The sequence below is a fragment of the Protopterus annectens genome, chromosome 1.part0, assembly GCF_019279795.1.
Source record: "Protopterus annectens isolate FY-2018-M chromosome 1.part0, PAN1.0, whole genome shotgun sequence".
Taxonomy (NCBI): domain Eukaryota; kingdom Metazoa; phylum Chordata; order Ceratodontiformes; family Protopteridae; genus Protopterus; species Protopterus annectens.
The window spans coordinates 87,914,862-87,937,576 of record NC_056725.1 but is presented as its reverse complement, the minus strand read 5'-3'; positions in this window follow the sequence as shown (position 1 = coordinate 87,937,576).

The window sequence follows — 22,715 nt, the reverse complement described above, 5'->3', positions numbered from 1 at the left end:
CTGCAAGCTCTCTTAGTCTGTTAAGCTTCTAAGTCATTGTTGGGATCCAATATTTAAACAGTGTCCATGATTTGGCATAAGAGGTGGAGAGCTTTACTGTAATTTGTGAAGTCTTCAAGCACTGGATAGGATCAGAATGTGGGTGGCGCTAACTGAAACTGAAGACCTTCTGCTGGGTTAATTACTTGCTTAAATGAAGAGGTGAATTGAAACACTTCAGACTGGTGTGTGCAAAATTGGGGTGTTGTATTTTAGTGGGTTGCCTGCTTTACTATAAGTAACAGTATACTAGTATGTCTCTTCCTTTTTGCTGTGGTGCTCTGTTGGTGATCTTAAGTTCTAAATTGTGACTGCAGTAAAATGCCCAATTTCTCCAAGTACCATCCTAGATGTGTAAAAAGACTTGGCCTCAGCAAACATGGTCAGTGATCTGCTACAGAGAAGAAAATGACTTGACACTTGGGGCAGATTACTGAGATTTGGATCATGAAGGTACACAAAAAAGAAATGTTTGCAGCTGCAACACCACACAATTATCCAGTAGCCTTTACTAGAGTGGGGAGAGAGGGCAACTGCCTCGGGCGCAAAGTGTTGTTGGGGGAGACGATTAGCTGACCCCAATCTCTCTTTAATGCAATATTACATTTGCAGTCAAACCTGAGTGCTGTGGCACTCTGCAGCTGCTACTGTTATAGTTTAAAAGTAAAACAATAACAACATTTTTTTAGACCAAAACCTGAGAACTGTAGCACTCCATGCAGGCAGGGTATAAACTGTAGCAACTGTTTGCTACGTTTGTAGCAAGCGATTTATTACAGTTTAGAAGAAGACATTTTTAAAATGTGTTGAAGAAGGGTCGGGGGACAGGGCATAGAAATGGGACCTGAATGGCTGGCTCTTATCTTAAAGCCAATTGTATTTACTGTTATTAAAATATTAATGAACAGTTATATAATGGGGAAGGCTGTAAGGGCTGCAGTATTTTGTTTAGAAAAAAGTGATCTTTGTACTGGGTACAAATGCATGTATTACCTGCTCTAGAATTTCCATAATAACATTACTTTGACAATAAAAGACTCTATAGTCATTATAAGGCTCAGTCCTTCTAAAATTACTACACCATATTAAATGTAATTGTTGCTGGTTTATATTCCCAGATAGGCTTACTTTAGATAATGTGGCAGTAACATTTTCTCCTTTGTTATATTATGAATTAAGTGATTTATTTTTAATCTTATTGGAGTTATTTTTGAAACGGGAGTGAAACAACAGTACTGCAAAAGCATTTTTATTGTAAGTACACACTTTCTCAGTAAAATATGCTGTTTTCTTTAATAAATAGGTTAATCCAGGAAAATGTCATTGGCCAGAGTGCCACATTATAAAGCTGTACCTAGATTTGTCTGTGTTTTAAAGCAATCAGCATATTATAAATAATGTAAAATGTTATGAAGACATCAAGGCTTTGAACCGTACACTGCAGTTATTTGGGAGTGCATGAAATTGCAATTATGGATCTTAAGCTACAACCCTGGCATTATTTCATATCGTGCTAGATGTTTGTCAAGAATATGTCGTGTTGCTTTGTTAGTCTGGGTAAAATCATTAATTATCAATAACTGTGTGTGTGTGTGTGTGTGTGTGTGTGTGTGTGTGTGTGTGTGTGTGTGTGTGTGTGTGTGTGTGTGTGTGTGTGTGTGTGTGTGTGTGTGTTTGTGTTTGTGTATTTTTTGGGGGGAGTAATCTCTCACATCTGTCATTCTGTGCTGGTACCAGAAGTCACTGTGCACTTGCATAGGGAGTATCCTGTGAAATAAACCTGTTATGTGCACTTTCAGAGAAAGGAATTGCTGATATCTTTGCTTTTTCAATCAACTCAACACTATTCAGTCTTGCAATTATTTCTGTGTCTATCATTCTCATTTCACTGTTGACTTCTGCTGTTACTAGTTATAACAAGTAGTGGAAGCCCTCATACACTTTTACTTCTGCAGCACCGTTTAAAAATAACTGTTATAAAATAGACCTGTGAGTGGCTGCATTTGTTAATGGACTTCTATAAGTGTCCACATTGTGGCATAGAGGAGTGTAGACTATCAGCCCTAGTTTGTAGTTTGTAGTCTCAGTAGCTCGAAAGGTAGCACCCTCACCTTTGCTACAGAAGGCTGCAGGTTATTCTCACACCAAATACTTGGATTCACTTTTCCAATGTTGACACTGCATTGCAGCACAAGGGGGGTGCTTCCCTCCAGGAAGAGGATAAGGTGTTAAACTGAGGTTCCATCTGCTGAGTTGGTGGAAGCTCAGGTGGGTGTAAAAGATCCTATGGCATTTATTAAAGAATAGGGAAGTTTGCAGTTATCCTAGCCAGATTTCCTCTAGTTAGTATAAATACCACATTGGCTGTCCTTGAAAACTGACCTTTCCACTCTTTGCTGTAAGAAAGTTGTTAGTGGAACTAACATAGTTAACAAAAAGTATTAATAAATAAATGATATGGATTGCTGATTGGCATAATTGTTGAAGTGTTTACCTCACATACACAAGGTTTGAGTCCCTCTGAGGAGAAACTGGCTAGGTTTAAAATGGCCCACAAGATCAGCTAGTCTAGTACCCACCTATGGACATATGAAGAGCACACTATTAATGCGGTTAGAGGTTGGCATAATGGTTAAGGTGTTTACTTCACAGACATGTGGTACAGGGTTTGATTCTCACCAAGTGAAATTGGCTAGGCTTAAAATGGCCCACATATGCAGCTAGCCTAGTACTTACATATAAACTTGTGAACTTATAGTATGACTAGGCTATGGTTAGATTGGCTACCATGATAACAAGGAGTGGAAAGCACCAGTTAACAAGTGGGCACACAGCCAATGTAATGCCCCTTTTGCAGAATGTGTAGGTCAGCATTATTAGCAAAACACCCAGTACCCCCAGGATAATCCCATTCCTATGATGACAGGCTGCACGTCCAAACTCTGTACACGTGTGTGCATCTGTTATGTTTCTTCACACCATGTCTGTTTGTAGCTTTTGAGTGGACTGTTCCCTGTCAGCTGTGCAAATGATAATAAGTGGATCACATGACACTTTGAAATGCGTTGTTGTGTGCTAATGTCTGATACCCATTTTGAACATACCATATAGTGCATAGCATAGATTGCACTGGTTTTATCATGGCACAGGCACCAGTGGGTATCAATATTGGTGTATAATGTAAATTTAATGGTATATACACGCATGGGTGCACAGATTTTCTGGTGATCCTCTCTCTTCCTTTTATTTGGAGGCATCTTAGAAAAATGATTAAACAATCCGTAGGCGCATCCTTCTCCATTTACTGATAGATAAGGCTTCTTTTCATAGCCACACATTGAACAGCATGGTGTTAGTTCAACTGAGTGCATATCATTTTTAATTGCATCATGACCAAGAATATTACTAGATCCTTTTACTGTCATATGGTATGAAGCATTACTCCCATTATACTGTGTCACAGCTGGTATGAAGCATTGCTCCCATTATACTGTGTCACAGCTGGTATGAAGCATTGCTCCCATTATTCTGTGTCACAGCTGGTATGAAGCATTACTCCCATTATACTGTGTCACAGCTGGTATGAAGCATTGCTCCCATTATACTGTGTCACAGCTGGTATGAAGCATTGCTCCCATTATACTGTGTCACAGCTGGTATGAAGCATTACTCCCATTATACTGTGTCACAGCTGGTATGAAGCATTACTCCCATTATACTGTGTCACAGCTGGTATGAAGCATTACTCCCATTATACTGTGTCACAGCTGGTATGAAGCATTACTCCCATTATACTGTGTCACAGCTGGTATGAAGCATTGCTCCCATTATACTGTGTCACAGCTGGTATGAAGCATTGCTCCCATTATACTGTGTCACGGCTGGTATGAAGCATTACTCCCATTATACTGTGTCACAGCTGGTATGAAGCATTACTCCCATTATACTGTGTCACAGCTGGTATGAAGCATTACTCCCATTATACTGTGTCACAGCTGGTATGAAGCATTACTCCCATTATACTGTGTCACAGCTGATATGAAGCATTACTCCCATTATACTGTGTCACAGCTGGTATGAAGCATTGCTCCTATTATACTGTGTCACAGCTGGTATGAAGCATTGCTCCCATTATACTGTGTCACAGCTGGTATAAAGCATTGCTCCCATTATACTGTGTCACAGCTGGTATGAAGCATTGCTCCCATTATACTGTGTCACAGCTGGTATGAAGCATTACTCCCATTATACTGTGTCACAGCTGGTATGAAGCATTACTCCCATTATACTGTGTCACAGCTGGTATGAAGCATTACTCCCATTATACTGTATCACAGCTGGTATAAAGCATTGCTCCCATTATACTGTGTCACAGCTGGTATGAAGCATTACTCCCATTATACTGTCACAGCTGGTATGAAGCATTACTCCCATTATACTGTGTCACAGCTGGTATGAAGCATTACTCCCATTATACTGTGTCACAGCTGGTATGAAGCATTACTCCCATTATACTGTGTCACAGCTGGTATGAAGCATTACTCCCATTATACTGTCACAGCTGGTATGAAGCATTACTCCCATTATACTGTGTCACAGCTGGTATGAAGTATTACTCCCATTATACTGTGTCACAGCTGGTATAAAGCATTGCTCCTATTATTCTGTGTCACAGCAGATATACATTTTATTAACATTTTGCTAACTTTTGCATCATATTACCTTTATTCCATGAGCAAAGAAATCCTCTTTAACTGTATTTTGATTAATTCAGCTGGTATTATACCACATATAGTTTTGTCTCTCTGCAGTGAATCATGCAAACTTGCTGTCTTTCTCTCTGTGCCTCAACTCAGTCATATAGGCAACAGCTGACTCTCATGGCCCTTGATTTTTAGTGAAAAAATACATGGCAAATATAAGAAGTATTCTTTTAAGGTTGCAGTATTGCATCAATTTGCTATTAATAAGATAAACCAGTCTGTTGTTTAATATGATTAAAGATATTAAATACCTTTAGAGTATCATCTCCAGCAAGATGAAGAAATGTACCGATCCGTGCCATCTGATTTTTTTCAGCTATGCCAGATGTAAGTGTAAAAACATCAGATTTCTGCAACCACTCATTCCATGTTCTGCAAATTATGATTTAAAACCAAGGTTACTGGTGGCACCTCTGTAATTAAAAGAAAATAAGTGATGGTTTAGGCTTGTTTGCTGCAAAGTCATAAGCCTTGTTTCTCACTTTGACAGCTATGATTTGCCCATGAATTAAAAAAGTGAGTGGTTTATTTGTTTGAGAGATTTGAAGTTTTTTTCCTTATTTCACTATGTTGTTGTTTCTGTTGATTTATTGTCCATTTTGTCCTTTTGCATATTTTCTGCCATATTTATACATTTTTCAGTTTTGTTAGTCATTTGTCTTTTTTCCCTTGTTTCTGAAGATAATTACTCTTTTCCCGATCTGAATTTTACTTGCAGGTATAGTCTTTTTGTCAGCTGCATAGTTTCTTCTCACCTGAACAAACATTGGTGGTTGCACAGGTGAACTGGATGTGCCTTGGACTTTATCTGCTCTGTTGCAATGGATGGTAAATGTTGAATCTACAGGTGCTACTTGATCCTGCTCTGGCACCCTGGGACGTGTACCTTTTTTTTTTTTCAGGCTTACCAAGACATACTACACATGTATTCTAACAGAGGTACACAGGAGCTTCTCTGCATGTATCTCCACTGTTTGCTACCATGGCAGCAGGAAGAGCTGTATAACACCACACATGAAGGTTAGCCTTACAAGTTCTGTTGTTAAAGTGGGCCCATGGTTTATATGTTATAAAATCTGCCTTTGTTAATGCAACCATTGCCTTCTCTGTAGAGTTACAACTTAAAACCCCATTTTAAAAATCCACACATATTTTAGCTAGATACTAAATGGCTTCTTCAGCTTGCATAGTTCTGCACAGCTTCTTAAATAGTGCCCTCTTCCTTCGGGTCCCAGCTGCTGCAGCAGGCGTAAAGACATATGGTCAAAATGAATCATTAGTTGTCCATAAAACTTAACTTTTCACATAGACTAAGATTTTCACCAAATCTTCTATATTATGTGCTACACAGCATTTTATAATGTATTTTTGATTCTGTAATGTTAGAATGTGGAGTTAGAGTGATGTGTAAAGGGCAATGGCTAATGTCACAAGGGTTAAGATGCTTAACATTAACCATTTAATCAAAAAAAAAATGTTTTTTTTGTATTTTAAGAGTCCTGTCCCCAAAATCCTCTGTCGGCAAAATTTTGACATTACATTTATGCCTGTGATTTTCCCTGTTATCCAGTTTATAATCAGTCTTGGTTTTAGTGTTAAAAAGTTTTCTTTTTTATTTTTAACAAAACATTGTGTGTTTTATCCATCTTAATAGCATTCATCTGAAAATGATGACCAAGCTGTTAAATAATGATGTTTATTTCAGCTGATGTAGTATTTACAGTCTCAGCATCTACTTTGCACTCTCTTAAAATCATACAGCCTGGGCATCAAATGCTGTAAATGACTTATAGAGACTGAGGGGATTATGAATTTACAACTTATTCAGTTATCAGGTCCATTTGTGCCTGGGCCTTGACTGTGACAATAAACAAGGGTTGATAAACTTGATTATGCAGCAATAAATCCTTGCTATTTACATGTTTTTAAGTGATTATCAGAGTTACATGATTCAGTGTTAAGTATTTCAATGTCACATTGCTAGATTTTGTACCATCACAACCTGTCAGCAACCTAGCTCTACACTAATCATCTAGAAAACTAAACCTACATAGCATAGCAATGGAAAACACTGGACTGCCAAAGCCTATAAGCAGGAAGATGATACCATTAGTTATAATGTAAGCAGTGCTGGAGAAGTATTTCATTAGAGAAGTTATTCAAAAGTAAGAGCCTCAGTGCTTCAGAAGTGGAAGGAATTGGCCATGTGACAAGTGATATTCTGCCAAGTGAAAGTTGATAACATTTTTTGCATCAAAATAATTTATCTAATCATATGAAAGAGAGACTGAATTGAAATACCATGACTTATTCCCGGGATGTCTCTTCACTATCATAGATCACAGTCATCCTACAACCAGTAAGTACCAGTTAGTGGAATAGACTCCTCCAAAGATACATACAGTACATTAAAAATGAATCCAATCCCTGATGAATGTCCACCTTCTTTTTCTGACTTTGGCTTATGTCTCTGAATTTCTTTGACTCTTCACTAGAAATGTTTCTAGACATCAGGACTCTAGTCTCAATGTATCTAGTATGAGTCCTCAAAACCTTTCAGTTAATTTCACTAATGCATGGCAAAGTCAGCTTGAACCCAGTTTCTTGAGTACATATCAGCTCATAAACCATGTACTTGAGGCTGTGATATTTACAGCAGAGAGGAAATAAATATATTCTTACAGGGGACCAAGTCTCTGTGAACCCCCATGTGGTGGGCTTCGTTCCCCATATCCTGTAACTTTATTATTCTTCCTTGAAGATCATGAGGCCTCAGGAAATGACATAGCAACATTGTAATGCTGTCTCAGCTGTCTCCTGGAGGCTGTGACCTCAAAGAACATCAAAGGTCATCCAGCCATAGAGCACATACAGCTCACTCCTGTGTAAAGTAAGCAATTAAAACCCCAAGAAGTAAAGCTGGAGCATCTGTGAGCCAAACATTTTTTTTTATTTGCCAGTTTCCTTTCTCCAATCTTTCCCATTCTTTTATTACAATATATATATATATATATATATATATATATATATATATATATATATCCAGAGATTAGAGATTACAGTATGCAAGTTCCACTTAGTCTAAAGGTCATTTGTGCTAACAAAATGGACGTGGCACTTGTCTCATGGGCAAAGTTGCTATGGGACCCGTAGCTGTGCAGTAGTATGAAGGTGGTTAGAGCATATTTGTACTGTATTAAATCTTTTTTCTGGCACCCTTACTATTGAAACTTACACATATACATACATATATATGTACTGCTGGTAGATGAAGAAAAATACTATTCAAATCTGCCTGAAAGCTAATACTTTGCAGCTATCACTCCTCTTGTCAACTTATCCTTCACTCCTAATGTCCTCCTTACCTCTTATGCTACCTATTTTTAAAAAATCACTGCTTTTGTACTATACTACACAGCCAAAAAGTTCATTATACTTGTTTATCACCACTTTAGAAAAAAAATCCTTATGTTTAGCCTAAAATTATTGCTTTCAATCTGAACACTGTGCCCTCTCTTCACCTTCTTTTTTGTTCACCTATATTATTCAGCATGTATTTCCCAGTACCCTATATAACCATTTTATGTGCCTACCTTCTGTCTTCTCTTCAAGTGCAAATGATCATAGAATTTAAAAAAAAAGCTCATCTTTATTTTTCTGGCTTGCTAGTATGGAGAAAAGGAAAGAGTTCCCACATGCACTGCTGGTGATCTCTGTTTCAGCAGTAGGTTGAGTACCAGAGGGCTGGGAGGAGGTAAAACTCAGCAGTGTTAACAAGTTCTTCTATGCTTTTGTTCCTGTCTGGCTAAATCTTTTATTGAAGATTAAGGAGCACAATACAGGTAAAAGATAAAAGAGGGAGCACTAGTAAATATCCACAGTGGGAGTGCATGTTTGGAAACACGTGCACAAAACACATGAACTTCATTAGCTCTCTGGCAATAGAGAGCATGCTTAAAGAGATAGAAAAGCCTAACACTGACACAACGGTATACACTAGAAATCTTGCATCTCCTTTATACCACAATCCCCCAGAAATTATATTTAAGTTTCCCCTGTTAAGACAAGGCCCCTGATTTGGGGAGGGGAGTAAAGCTGATCAGTCACCAGGAATGCCATGGCCACAGATGATTCAAAACTACCGAGGCCAGAACTCCCAACTCTTCTTGTAACTAATTAGTAAGAATCTAGTAAGCATCTCTTGCTGTTTCCTTCTTTTCTGAAAACTTTTTGAAAACTTTTGACATCTTTTGTAATTTATTTAATTCAGACATTCAGGTTCCAGCATCATCACTGTTTATCTAAAGAAATTTTTTTCAGAAAACAAATATTCAGGTTATCCTTAGCCCACCATTCCTTACATCCTTCTTCACTCTCCTGTTCACATGTTCCTGCTTTTCCTTACACACACACACACACACATGCATATACCTATATATATATATATATATATATATATATATATATATATATATATATGTATATGTATGTATATATATATATATATATATATATATATATATATATATATATATATATATCTGGGATCACTACGGAATACCAAATTTCCACAATCCCGAGATTCTAAATCTCGAGGACCAGAATCTCGAGATTGTGGAATCTTGAACATTAAAAAAAAAAAAAAAGCAAAAGATCCAACAAACTATTCTAACCTGTATGCGGGGGGGGGGGGCAAGCCCCTCTGCACCCCCCACACTCCCTGCAACTTAAATATAGCAACTCCAAGATCGCACTACAGTGGAGTGAATGGCAAAGTTCCTGTTCCGCACTGTACAGCAATTCCCATTCACTGCTTTCGAAATTCTGCAATCTCGAGATTCTGGTCCTCTGGATTTAGAGTATCAGGATTGTGGAATTTTGGTATTCCGTAGAAATCCCATATATTTATGTTTAATGCTATTTGTATCCCAGTCCCATAATGGTATATATTGCTTATTTCATCTTCCTTTATGGACAGTCTCTTTATTTACAATATATACACACGTGAGCTGTTTTTTAGTTTTTAGGAATGAAGGAGAGGAAAGTAAAGAGACATTAAGAAGTACAGTTTAGAGGGGTGGATATGTTAGCTATATGGAATACATTAAAAAGTGTCATTTACCTGATTATTTAGGTATGTTAGTTGCAGTAAAGTAGAGCATAGGAAACATCATGGAAGTGTATTTATGTATGGCTTACACTATGCAACTTAGAACAGACAGATCTTCCTTAGCACATACAGATCTTTAGTTTTGTTCAGAATTTAGAATAGGAGGGAATGTATTTGATATGTTGGGGGAGTGCTTTACATATTTTTGGAGTAAAAAAATTGAAAAAGTTTAGTTGGTAGACCAGTTTATTGAGTGAGATATGTAGGTTAGGAAGGTGGGAGTAAAGATCTAAGGTTCTAAGAGGAACGTCTTTTAGCAAAGAAGGGGAAAGTGTTTAAGTAGATCAGTTTACACACTAGGGAGGCAATTAGCCAGCTTTTCTTAGCTAGTATGAAACAATGATGCTGTCTTTGTGGTGAAATTATTATGAATCTGTATATATTGTTTATGGTGGTTTGAAGAGTGGTCAGATTCCTTTTCTAGCATGCTGCAATGATCAGGAGTCTGTATTCTAATTGTAGGTGGAGGACATGTTTCGTAATGGTTGAACCCCTTTCTGAGATCAAGTAGTGGCAGATTTTTCAAACCCAAATATAAATATATTGACTTAGGTTTCAGTCAGCTGATACTACCTGAATCTTATGCAAGATCTTGGCAGATCCTTAGATATTTGTATTGTTGGACTGGTTCATTTGGTTCTTGGTTTAATTGTTTGATAGTTCAGTTGTTTGTGGTTTTGGTTTATCTTTGCTGGTGTCTGAAAAGCATATGGCCTTTTTTTTTAAGAAGTGAGAGAAAATTCTTGCCTGGTAGTCAGTTTGATAGCATGAGGAGCGCATTCTCCAAGGTATTTAGATAATTCTTGATGAGGCATTAGGTTTATATATGACCATCTCATTGGTGTAGATGATGAATGGGAGGTTAGGGAGATCAGCTAGATGCTAGGTAATGAACGAGGTTGATCTGTAGCAGCAGATAAAACAGAAAGTCAAAGATTATTATTTTTTTTGTCTAAAGTAGCTATAATCAAAATGAATATCTTCCTAATAAAATTGTTTCATATTTATTGGCATTTGTTTGCTGGGTTGGTCTGACTTGGCAAAAGTTACCCCTTTTTAGCAGAGACCCAGGGAGAAAAGCTTGATAACAGTGAAATATTACAACATACATGTGGTATCATAAATAATAAACAGATGGTGGGAACAAGTATGAGAGGTGCACTTATAAAAACTGCAAGAAGTACAACATTGTGGAAATGAATTATTTATACAAATTCTAAGAAAAAGAAAGCAATATATGTTCAGATGAGTTGGGAAGAAATGGAGTAGAGATGATAGCAACAGGTCCATCAGGAAATGACAAGAGCTTATTTAAAGAATAGATAGAAATAGAGAAATAAGTGTTAACTCTGTTTCACTGTGTAGAGTAGGAGGGAGTATCTAAACTGTAGTTATTTAGTCTGGGTTAAAACATGGACATAGCCACTTATTTTTGAGGCTGTGTTTGAGATGTTCTGTAAAAGTTTTAATTTTGCTGAGCTGCTTGATTTCAAGGGTAAAGAGTTCCATAACTTAGATATGTATGAGGAGTGTAGATAGTCACCAGCATATTATATTTGGTTGTTACAAGAACAAGCTGATCAGTGAAAAGAAGATCTCTATTGGGAGAGTGTAGCTCTAAGGTGTTGTTCAAGCTAGGGCAGTGAGTCGGACTATAAGTTTGTTGGATGTGACTAGTTGGGATAGCAAGGGTGATATGGAAGCTCAAGCCATGAAAGTTGCTTCAGTGCAAGGCATTGATGTGTCTTATAAGGTTAATTGGTGATAAATTTTGCTATCCAGTTATACCATTGCTCTAGTAATTTAGGTTGAGCTACAAGAAGGTTAGCCAGAACTGGAGCAGCATAGAGCAAGGCAGTAGAAAGAAAGTTGATGCAACATGTTTCTTACTGTAAGTAGTAAAGTAAGGAGCAGCTCTGTATAGTTTTTGGTAGATTTTTTTTTTTTTTGATAGCACCATTTATATGTAAGGTTAATTTTAAGTTTTCATCAGTGATTACTCCTATTAACGTTGTGGATGATATCAATTCTATTTTAGTGTTATTTAAGGAAGTGATAGTCAAAGTGGGTTTGACACGGATGTTTTCCTTAGCGGTAAATTGCTTTACCTTAATATTTTTTGGGGGGAGGGGTTAAGAAATAGCTGAAATTTAGTTAACCCATATTCAATGGAGGAGAATGAGTCTTCTGTTTTGTTTTTTTTCTTTGAGTGTATGTGGAGGTTGGAGGCCCAACACATTAATGTGGAGTTGTCAACATTTTGAACTTGGGTTGCATGTTTTTTCTTTTTTTTTTTTTTTTGCTGTGTGGAGATTATTTATAAAGATTTTGAAGAGTAGGGGTCCATGTAGGGTACCCTGCAGTAACAGGAAGAAAGGTTGAGTAGGTCTTAAGCCATTTAACTGTTTGGGATCTCTTGGAGAGGTAGCTGTGGAACCAGAAAGGTGGGGATGTACTGAGTCTAGGCTTAGAGAGTCTTTGCAGGAGGATGGGATGGGAAACAGTATCGAATGATTTAGAAGGTCAAAGCAAACAGCAGAGGCAATGTTTCCATCAATTTGTTTTGGTTTATAGTGGTGATGAAACTTAGGAGTGCTATAATAGTGCTACACCTACAGTGAGGGGAATATTTATGTTGTGAGGGTGTTAGTAGGTTATTGTCAGTAATGTAATTAAGGAGCTGAACTTGAATACATTTTTCAAGCACCTAATCCAGATGGGATAGGATGGTGATGGGCCTATAGTTAGATACCTCTGTGGAGTTATCTCCTTTGTGAAGCCGGAAGATATAGGATTTTGTTTCCATAAAGTAGGTACAGTTTTCTTTTATTAAGGGGTTTATGAGGATAGATATGGGATAAGTTAGGGCTTCAGCAGCAACTTTTATGTATTCTGATGTAGGTTATCAGGAATGAGGGTGGCAGATTTTAACTTGGGAAGGAGATTTTTAATGAAAGAAGTTTGAACTGGTATGAAGTTAGAGTTGGATGAAGTATTGGGGTAAATCTCAGTAGTGGAGTTATAGGGGAGGTTGTATCTGTAGGTAGTGAGGCAACAGTCTGAATAGAGTGAGAACTGAACTGTGTGACTATATTTGGGGAGTGAAGGATAGTAGCAGGACTGGGTTGGGAGGATTTTCACGGATGTTATTTGTTGCAAATCAAAGAGCTTTGGGTTTACTTTGTGTTTTGAAAGTTTATGAAGTAAGTTTTTATCATGTTTAATTTTGGATTTTGCATCATTCCTAAGGTGTCCATAATTCTGTAGGTTTAGGGCTGTTTTTTTTTTTTTTTTAACCAAGCTCTGCAAGCTTTATCTCTCTATTTCATAAGTTGTTTAGTCTCCTTGGATAGCCAGGAGGGTGGTTTTGTTTTAGTTCTGTTAGTGCATAAGAGGGCTAAAGCATTAAGGAGATCAAGAAAAGATGTGTTGAAAAATGAAACAGTATCTTCCAAAGAGAGGGATTGTAATGGTTTCCAGCTTAACATTCTAAGGGTAGAGATGAAAGTATCTTTATTAAATGAAGCAAGATTGCACAAGTGTTTATACATTTGGTGTTTTTGGTATATTTGTCCTATCCCTGAAGATGTAGGTAGGGGAGAGGTCACTCAGAGAGCCAGAGAGGCAACCAGTAGCTGATTTTACCTGGGGGATTTTTGAGAATTAATTTTAAGATTGTACGGGTATGGGAGGCTTTGTTTAGTGGATATGAGTTGAGTAAAACCACAGAGATTAATGGGAGTACTGGGTATTTCATTATTAGTGTTAAGCAGTCTATGTTTACATTACCCACTGTGAATGTTTCTTGTTTTATAGTTGTTGCCCAGTAGAAAATTTTGTCTGTAATTGAGATGTTATTTCTGTGAGGGCTATAGACAGCTATTATGCATATATGGGGATTACATTTTAGGGATGAGACTAGTATTTCAAAGGTTTGAATGGGAGGGGGATTTGTGCAGTGAAAGGAGAGATTGATAGAGTATGGCCACACCTCCTGCTCTTTTGTTCTGTCTAGATTTAGTATATTGTAGCCAGGTGGTAGAATATTTTCACAGTTAATATCCTGTTGTAGCCAAGTTTCAGAAATGATTGCAATGTTTAGGGGTAGCTGGTCTGTCCAGGCATGAAAGTCTTGTAGTTTATTATGAATGCTGTGAAGAATGATATTGTACAGGCTAAGGCAGGATGTTGAAGCTAACCTAGTTTGGTTGATTGTAATCAGGTTGTTAATAGAACTGTATCAAACTTTTTATTAATTTTAGGCTTGGGTTGTAGGCCCTGAATTAGGGTGTATGTCATTAGGCCACTGGGTGTTGACAAGGATGTGAGAAATAGGATAGCAATAACTTTTTTTTTTATCTATTTAACACATATTGTTGGGTTGGGTTGGCAGAGTGTGTGTGTAGCAAATTTATTTTTTTATTCATATTACATGATATCAAGTACACATATTATGTCTACTTATTGTTATATAACAAATTGTTTAAATATATTAAATCTTCAGTTACATTTTTTCATCTGCTATAGTAGTTTGAATTACATTTAATACATTTTTGCCCTTAAAAAACAGGAGGTGTTAGCTTTCTAGATTTTCACATTAATGGTCTCATTATTAAATATAATAAGCTGCTGACAACTGTTATGAGGGATAAAAATGCTAATACATGAAAACTGACATGAATGCATATGTGACGGCCCTCTTTTGGGCCAGTGATCAAGGAGCCTGAATCCTCACCACTGACACTGGAAATGGATGTTCACATGGAATATAAATGGCTACACACAGTATTTCCAGATGTAGTTCTCTGCACCAAGTACAATTTCCCTTAAGATCACACAGGGAACGCAATCAGCCCTGGGTCTGGATTTCTTTATATCTGTCTCCCTCCAGGGCCCCAATAAGGCTCCCTGCTAGCACAGCACAGGGTTAAGCCCTCAGCTGAGTGTCCAAGCTAAGTCCTCCAGCACCCTCTCTGTGAAACCAGTGTTACATGTCCCTGCTCTAAGTAGCTACTGTGAGATGTGACTTTTCACACACACACACACACACACACACACACACACACACACACACACACACACACACACACACACACACCTGGGAAAGGCTGGCACAGATCTACCTGCTTTGCCCCCCAGAATATAAGGTAGTTATCACTGCCACCAGACACTCCACAATCAGCTACTCTAATACCCTTAACAAAGGGTGTCCAATTATATTGTGTAATATTAATACTAATACAAATGGTAGTAGTTGACCAAGACAGCTAGGCCTTCAGGAGTGGCACACACAGTGTCACCAAATAAATATAAGCACTTTCAAAGGTTAAATACTTTCTAAAAAGATCAGCCACAATAAAAGTTTTAAATATATTTAATAATAAATAATAAAAGAACATGAAAATACTGAATATAGATTTACAGTAAACCACAGAGTTGAATACACAGGAATTATTGAAAATAACACTGATGGACACACTCAGACAAATAAAGATAAACAATATCTAAGCTAAACTTTACTATATTTTCCTAACTGAATCCAGGAAAATTACTATTCCCAACTTACTTAACAGAGCAAGGCAGATGATGTGGTGAATGGCCGTTCTTGTTGTCTGGCCCAAAACAGAATACTCAACACTGAAAGATTTCTCTTTGCAATATCTAAAATTTCCAAGATGACTGTCAGAACGACCACATCTGGACACCTGACTCAAGGTTCTCACACTAGTTCCCTTTGAAGCTTGAGACAGGATGTTAGCATAAATGTGGTAAGATGAATATCTAAAAATTTGCTAATATTTATGGCAGTGCCTGGGGGTTTCCCCTCTTTTTACTGAGCTAATGAACAAAGGCTTTTTCCAGACATGCCAACTGCGGTCCTTTCACAGCTGTGAGATGAACACTTCCATGGCCCAACAGGTGGTCCAATTAACAGTATTTTTCTTAAAGTAAGAAGTAAGTCAGCTGTTTAACCCCTTCTCTTCCAGTGTCCTTTGCTAATATATATATATATATATATATATATATATATATATATATATATATATATATATATATACAGTCTCGCATGTATATTCCTTCTCTGTCCAGCAGGATCCACTGTTGATACATCTTTTAATACTAGCAACTTTACAACCACATTTTGATTTTCAAATGCCATACAGTTATAATACATTTGTAACATAAGCATCCGTACAAATCAGGTTGATATTCAAATGCCATACAGTTCTAATACATTTGTAAAATAACCATTTGTGCAAATCAGTTTGATATTCAAATGGCATACAGTTCCATATTTGTAACACAAGCATCTTGTATAAATCAGTTTGATTCTTTACAGAACTCCAGCTGGCTATGATAGCTCTAGTCCATATCATCACAACATATTTGGTCTAAATGTATAAATACATGCAGATATAATCTTCTGACTGTTCCATTTCTAAAAAGAGAAAATGTTAAAGCATTGAAAATTTACGTTATATTTTTTGAATGTGATTCATCCTAGATTACCAGATATGAATGAATTAATTGGATAGGGAGAGCATCTTTGTCCTGTACCAACCTATTGATCTAAATTGAAATATTCTTTTAGCTCATCAAATGATGAAACTGTTGGATTCTCTGCTTCTTAAAAACAACTGGTATGGGATTTCCTACTTCTTAAAAACAACTGGAGTGAAATTTATATAGAATACTTCAAAAGCTAAATTTAGGTATGTAAAATAAAGTAACATAACATAATATTTTTTCAGCTGGTAACAGCATTACTATATATAAGCCATTTCAAATTCATATAGTTAAATATCAAAATATAGATATAAGAATGGTTGTGATTTAGAAAGGCTTACCATGAAGGTGAAAGCCTTATTGCATCTTTTTTCCTGTTTGTAGTAAGCCTTTCTGATTCATAGAAGATCACTGTACTGCTGAGATTTCCCACTAGTGGGAGCTGAAGCACAGAGGGTGGTGTCAGAGCTTTCCAGGGGAACAACTAATACTAATTAGTCATGTGAACTCCGTCAGAGATGCCAATGGTTTCCAATTTACGCTGCTGAGTGATTCAGAGAATTGTTCAGCTATGCATATTTTCACTGTAGGAGAAAAAAATTGAACACCGTCAAAAGAAGTATGTGTCTGCCTGAGTGGTCCCACTTGAGTGTGAGTGAGGTAGGGAACTGAGAGTCTGGACACATATGTGTCTGTTGGCAGTGAACATGTTTGTGGATGGGTGAGCACTTCCATTTTTTAACAGTGTTCACTTTTTTCTTACTAGAGCAATTTGAATCAGAAGCTGTGATCAACTGGGGGTGATTGTTTGTTGAAGGGTGTGTTTTCATGCATGAGTGCCTGTGTGTGTGTGTGTGTGTGTGTGTGTGTGTGTGTGTGTGTGTGTGTGTGTGTGTGTGTGTGTGTGTGTGTGTGTATAGTGCAGGGGGGTGCTTTTGTTATTGCACTACATGGACTGCTAGGGAAACACTACCTCCATCAGGTCTGACAGCACCAGTATTGGCTACAATATGTTTCAGGGACATGCTAATGAGTAGATAATACGATCTTTCTCATTGTGGCCGTAGCTATCTTTGAATCATTTTTTTTTTCATCTTTGTGGTAACCTGCAGTACACAATCACCATGAGTGCTGAGTCTTTTTATGAATCCTGTTTGGTAAGCATATGACTGGTTATTACAAATGACTTAATCTGGCAAAATGTTCCTCAATTAAACTATAAATCTATTTACTTTAAGAAATGATACTATACTAAGCTTAAGATAATTCATAAGGCATATTTAATTGCAACTAAAGAAAACTTACTGTTGTTTGTCTTTCGGCTTTTCCCGGTTAGGGGTCACCATAGTGGAACTCTGGTCCGCTAATGATTGGCAGTAGATTTTCACAATGCTGAGTTGCCAGCTTGATGCCCAACCTTCAATGAAGGCATGCCCATTCACGCATGTCTTTCGGAATGCAACTCGACCCATGGGGAGGACATGCAGACTCCACACAGAAGGCACTCCCTGCACTCTAGCTGAGAATCGAACGGGAGAACCTCTTGCTGTGAGGCAACAACGCTACCGCTGCACCTACTATTTTACCAATTTCCAGGCAAGCCGTTATGCTTGTAGCACAGCTAAAGCTGGTATTCTAGACTTTTCTTTCCTGGAAAAGCACATATACAAATCAAATATAGAAAATCTTACAACAGAAAAATAAAAGTCACATGCAATTAAGGCAATGTTTTTAGCTGGAAGTTTACAGTTTTACATATTTCCCAAAAGAACATTAAAAAACAATTAAAAATTTGTAAAACAATTTTTGTATTTATAAAGTTATATACAACAAAAAAGGTTGAACTTGAAATCAGTGTCCAAGGAAGGCTATTGAAATATAGCAAACAAATGTATAAAATCCTGCAAATTAATATTGAACACTAGTAAAAATTCAAGCAGTCTTAAAAAATGTTGGGAAAAATATTTCCAGATTCTTCAGTGAATGAACAGAGCATAGAAGATCACACATTGATACCCTGAAATTCCTTAAAAGTTTTAGAATACCTGATTTTTCTGATCCACAGACCATTCTGTCACTGAAGTTTTACCCTCATAAGGGCCATAAAAATCTAGCATGGAGACCAGTCTCACTGGCCGTGTGAGGGAGTGGATACTGCTAAGTGAACACTGTCAAAAGATGGCATCCAGCCATTCACTCCTATAGTAGTATCTGTAGTGCAGGTAAGTGCAGCAAAGCCATGAGGGTTGGTGGTGTGTGTGTGTGTGTGTGTGTGTGTGTGTGTGTGTGTGTGTGTGTGTATATGTTGGTGTTTGTCTGGGTGGTCACACGATGGAGGATTAAGTAGGGGATGCAAGGCTGTGTGCATGTGTGTGGGTGAATGTTTCTGTGAGTGACAGTTTTCAGTTTGTGCAAGTGGAGAGGAATTCTTTGAATCCAAGGGGTGATTGTCTTTGTTATAAAGTGTAGCATCAGACAATGCTGTTAGAAGGTAATAGAAGTTATGTAATGGAAGAACTGTTTTATATTAGACTCATTATACTTCTAACTAGGTTTATACAAACACTAGATTATTGCTAGCTAAAGTATTTTTTTCCATTATAAATATTTTCAGTACTTTTTTAGATAATGTATATAGTTCTTGTTTGTGAGGTTTCTTTTTTTAGTGTTTATCTTTTCATATACTTTGATGTTTGTATATTATTTTGTACCTCAAAATACCTTCAATACAATGTTATTTGAAGAAGGGAGAGTAAGACTGGAGACAGGACTGAGCCTTGTGGTACTCAACTGTGTAGGAAGAATGGGGGTAATTAGTGGATTGTATTTGTAATTTTAAGTACCTGTTGGTTAGGAAGTACATAAAATGAGTTCCTTGTAATTTTTAACCCTTTTCTGACACTGACGCTCAGCCAGATAGGTCTATTTTTAGGTTTTGCCTTTATCTTCCTACCGTGTGTTTCTTCCATACTCTTTTGAACTGCATATTTAATAACCTCACACTGCTCATTTTTCTCCTTTGCCTTCCCACAGTCATCCCAATTATTCATTTATTTTCTTTGTTAATTTGGTGGTCCAGAGACTTTTTTAAGCCATGACCTGTGCCAGTTAGGCATCTTCTTCTGAAGATAATGTAATATAGGTTCTAGTAAAGACATTATAGTAGGATATTGCACATATAGAGGAATAGTCAGGCTTCTCTCATGTCAACACTGCAGTATAGAGGAATAAAGTCCTAACTGTGGCCCAAGCAACCTGGGTTCAATTATTGTCTCAGGCACTTGAGGCTCTGTCAAAGGAGGATGAGTGTGCCCATCCTAGAGGGGTTGGTTTGCACATGGCTGCACATTGCATTTGACTCTGTTGGTGGTCAGGGATGCATGGGGTGGAATTTTCTACAGGGAGGTAGGGCATTGGCTGAGTTGCCTTGGAGACAGAATGGAACATCAGCATGCATATTGCATGGCTGTTCCAAGATGTTACATATGTGCCTCATATATGACTCTGTGCCAAGGTACAGCAGTATCCTCACTGGTCCCAGATGTGGCTTAGAGAATGACAAGTGAGGTGTATCAGGTTTGGTAGACCTGGTGAATGACTAGGGGTTCTTGGTGTCAGCTGATAGCCCGCTATAGGGTGATGGGGTACAAAAAAAATTAAAAAAAACTCTTAGTGTGCTTTAAGCAGCCTCATTCTAATGGTGCACTGTATGACACTTCTACTTTATCAACCTTATTTGTCCAGTATTACATTATAGCCCCTCCTCACTCATCTTTATTTTCCCATCTTTATCCTACCCTTCTAAGCTGGCTCCCTGGCCTGTTAAATAACCTTAATTAATTAATTCTACTTCTTAGCCCTCAAAAGACTCTATTTTTTTTCGGGATAATGAAGCTACCAATTAAGTTTATCATCCAACTCCCCCATGCACTTTAATTAATATATTTTCTCCCATATTGACATTCAGAGTTGTGTGCAAAGTGTTAACCAATCATTTCTCTCTTTTGCCTCTTAGCATGACTGCCTGGCAAAAAGTATTAACTATGATACAATATACTCTTTTTCCATTACATTACACTTTATTCCTTCCCTCACATACAGAGCCACATCTTTATCCATGCTGTCATTCCTAAAACTCCTATAGTCTGGTACCACAATTTCCCAGTCTGTCAATTTTTTTTCTCAAGGTTTCCTTTATCCATGCTTAGTTAAATAACTGCCTGCAATGACTCAATATTCTTCTCCAGATTTCACACAGTATCAAACTCCAACCCACATTATAAGTCTCTGCTGTAATCACCTGCTAGACCCACTTATATAGTCTGTCTCCTCATCATTTCTATCATTGTCCTTAATTACCCTGTCTTTCACCCTCTCCTTAAAAAACACCCTTCCCATCATTACCATCTACCCTACATGAATTCAAACAACTTTGCAATACAGTAAAAAAACTAGTAACTACAGACTGCAAATCTTACTATTCCAAGCTCCAATCTGAACACACTACCAACCCCAAAAACTTCTGGAAATCAGTCTCCTCTCCCTTCATCTCAGTAGCAAGGATAACCCTTGCCCTAATCCCAACCTCACTGACCTAGAAACAGCCACATCATTTAACACCTTCTTTGTGGCATGTATAACCAAACTTACCTCTACCTTCCCACACCCGCCTCCAAGTTCATCCCCTCACTCCATCCCCAACCCCACTGACAACTCACAGCTATCCCCCACCTTCAGGCTCAATCCTGTCTCTTCAAGCACAATAAAAAAAATTCCTCCTTAAACTAAAACCATGCTGCACTGTTCCTGACAATTTGCCCCCTCACTTCCTCAGACTATCTGCTGACAGCATAGCCCTTCCAGTCTCCAGTTTAATAAGTAGAGCCATTCAAGAATCCTATGTTCCATCAATTTGGAAACTTGCATTCATTATCCCACTCCACAAGGGAGGTAAAAACTTTGACACCACTAATTTCAGACCCATTGCCATCCTTTCCCCACTCGCAAAAATTCTAGAAAAGTGTATTCATTCACAACTGATGTCATATCTAACACACAGTAACCTCCTTACCCCTACCCAGCATGGTTTTTGTCCTGGCCATAGTACCATCACTGCCCTTTTATCCTTCCTAGAGTGTATCAACCATGCCCGCAACTCTGGCAAAATTGTTTCTGCCATATTCCTTGACCTATCCAAAGCTTTCGATACTGTCTCACACCCCATACTCCTTTCTCAACTTTCCTCTCTGTCTGTCTCACTCTACCATCTCCTGGTTCTCTAACTACCTCTCTGAAAGACAGCAAGCTGTAAAGTGGAAATCTTCAACCTCCTCCTTCTTACACACCCCCACTGGCATTCCACAAGGTTCTGTACTTGGCCCCCTACTTTTCAAATTATTCCTCAATAACTTTTGCCACACCATCCCCAATACCTCCCTAATCCAGTATGCAGATGATTCTACAATCATCTGCACTGCTGACTCCCCCTCAGACCTTCTATTCAAAACCCAGTCTGCTTTTTCATTAACAGAAACCTGGATGCACAACAACCACCTGGCCCTAAATGCACACAAAACAAAACTAATGATCTTTACTTCCTCAAGAATCTCCTCCTTTAACAATACCTCCTTTATTATATTAAGCCAGAACAATGCCCCCATCAAAGCAGTATCTCACACTAAGTTGCTTGTTGTCACCATTGATGAGCATCTAAAATTTGACATCTATATTCAAACAGCCATCAAATAAATCCACCAAAAACTAGGTCTCCTGTAAAGGCACAATTGCTACCTCACTCCCTCTACTAGAAAGACCTTAGCTTCCACCTATCTTCTCCCCTCTCTCACATACGGTGGCCCATTGCTCACCAACCTGCAACTTGGCCTACAATCCAAATTAGAATCCTGCTACAACAAAATCAGTAAATTCACCACCAACTCCAAAAATTATTCCCATTACTGCCTCCCCCTCCAATCTCTTCAATGGCTAGAACTATCTAACTACTTAAACATGCTTAAACTCTCCACAGCCCATAAACCCATTTATAAACCATCCATCTGTCCTGCTGTCTCCAACACCTTAACACCCTATATTCCTAACTGCTCACTCCGATCTGAAAATAAAAACCTCCTACAAATCCTCGAACCCTCCCTGCTCCCTGGCTATCTTTTCCTATCATATTCCCTAGACAAGTTATGGAACCCTCTCCTCTCCTCCCTACGAAACACCCCTAACCC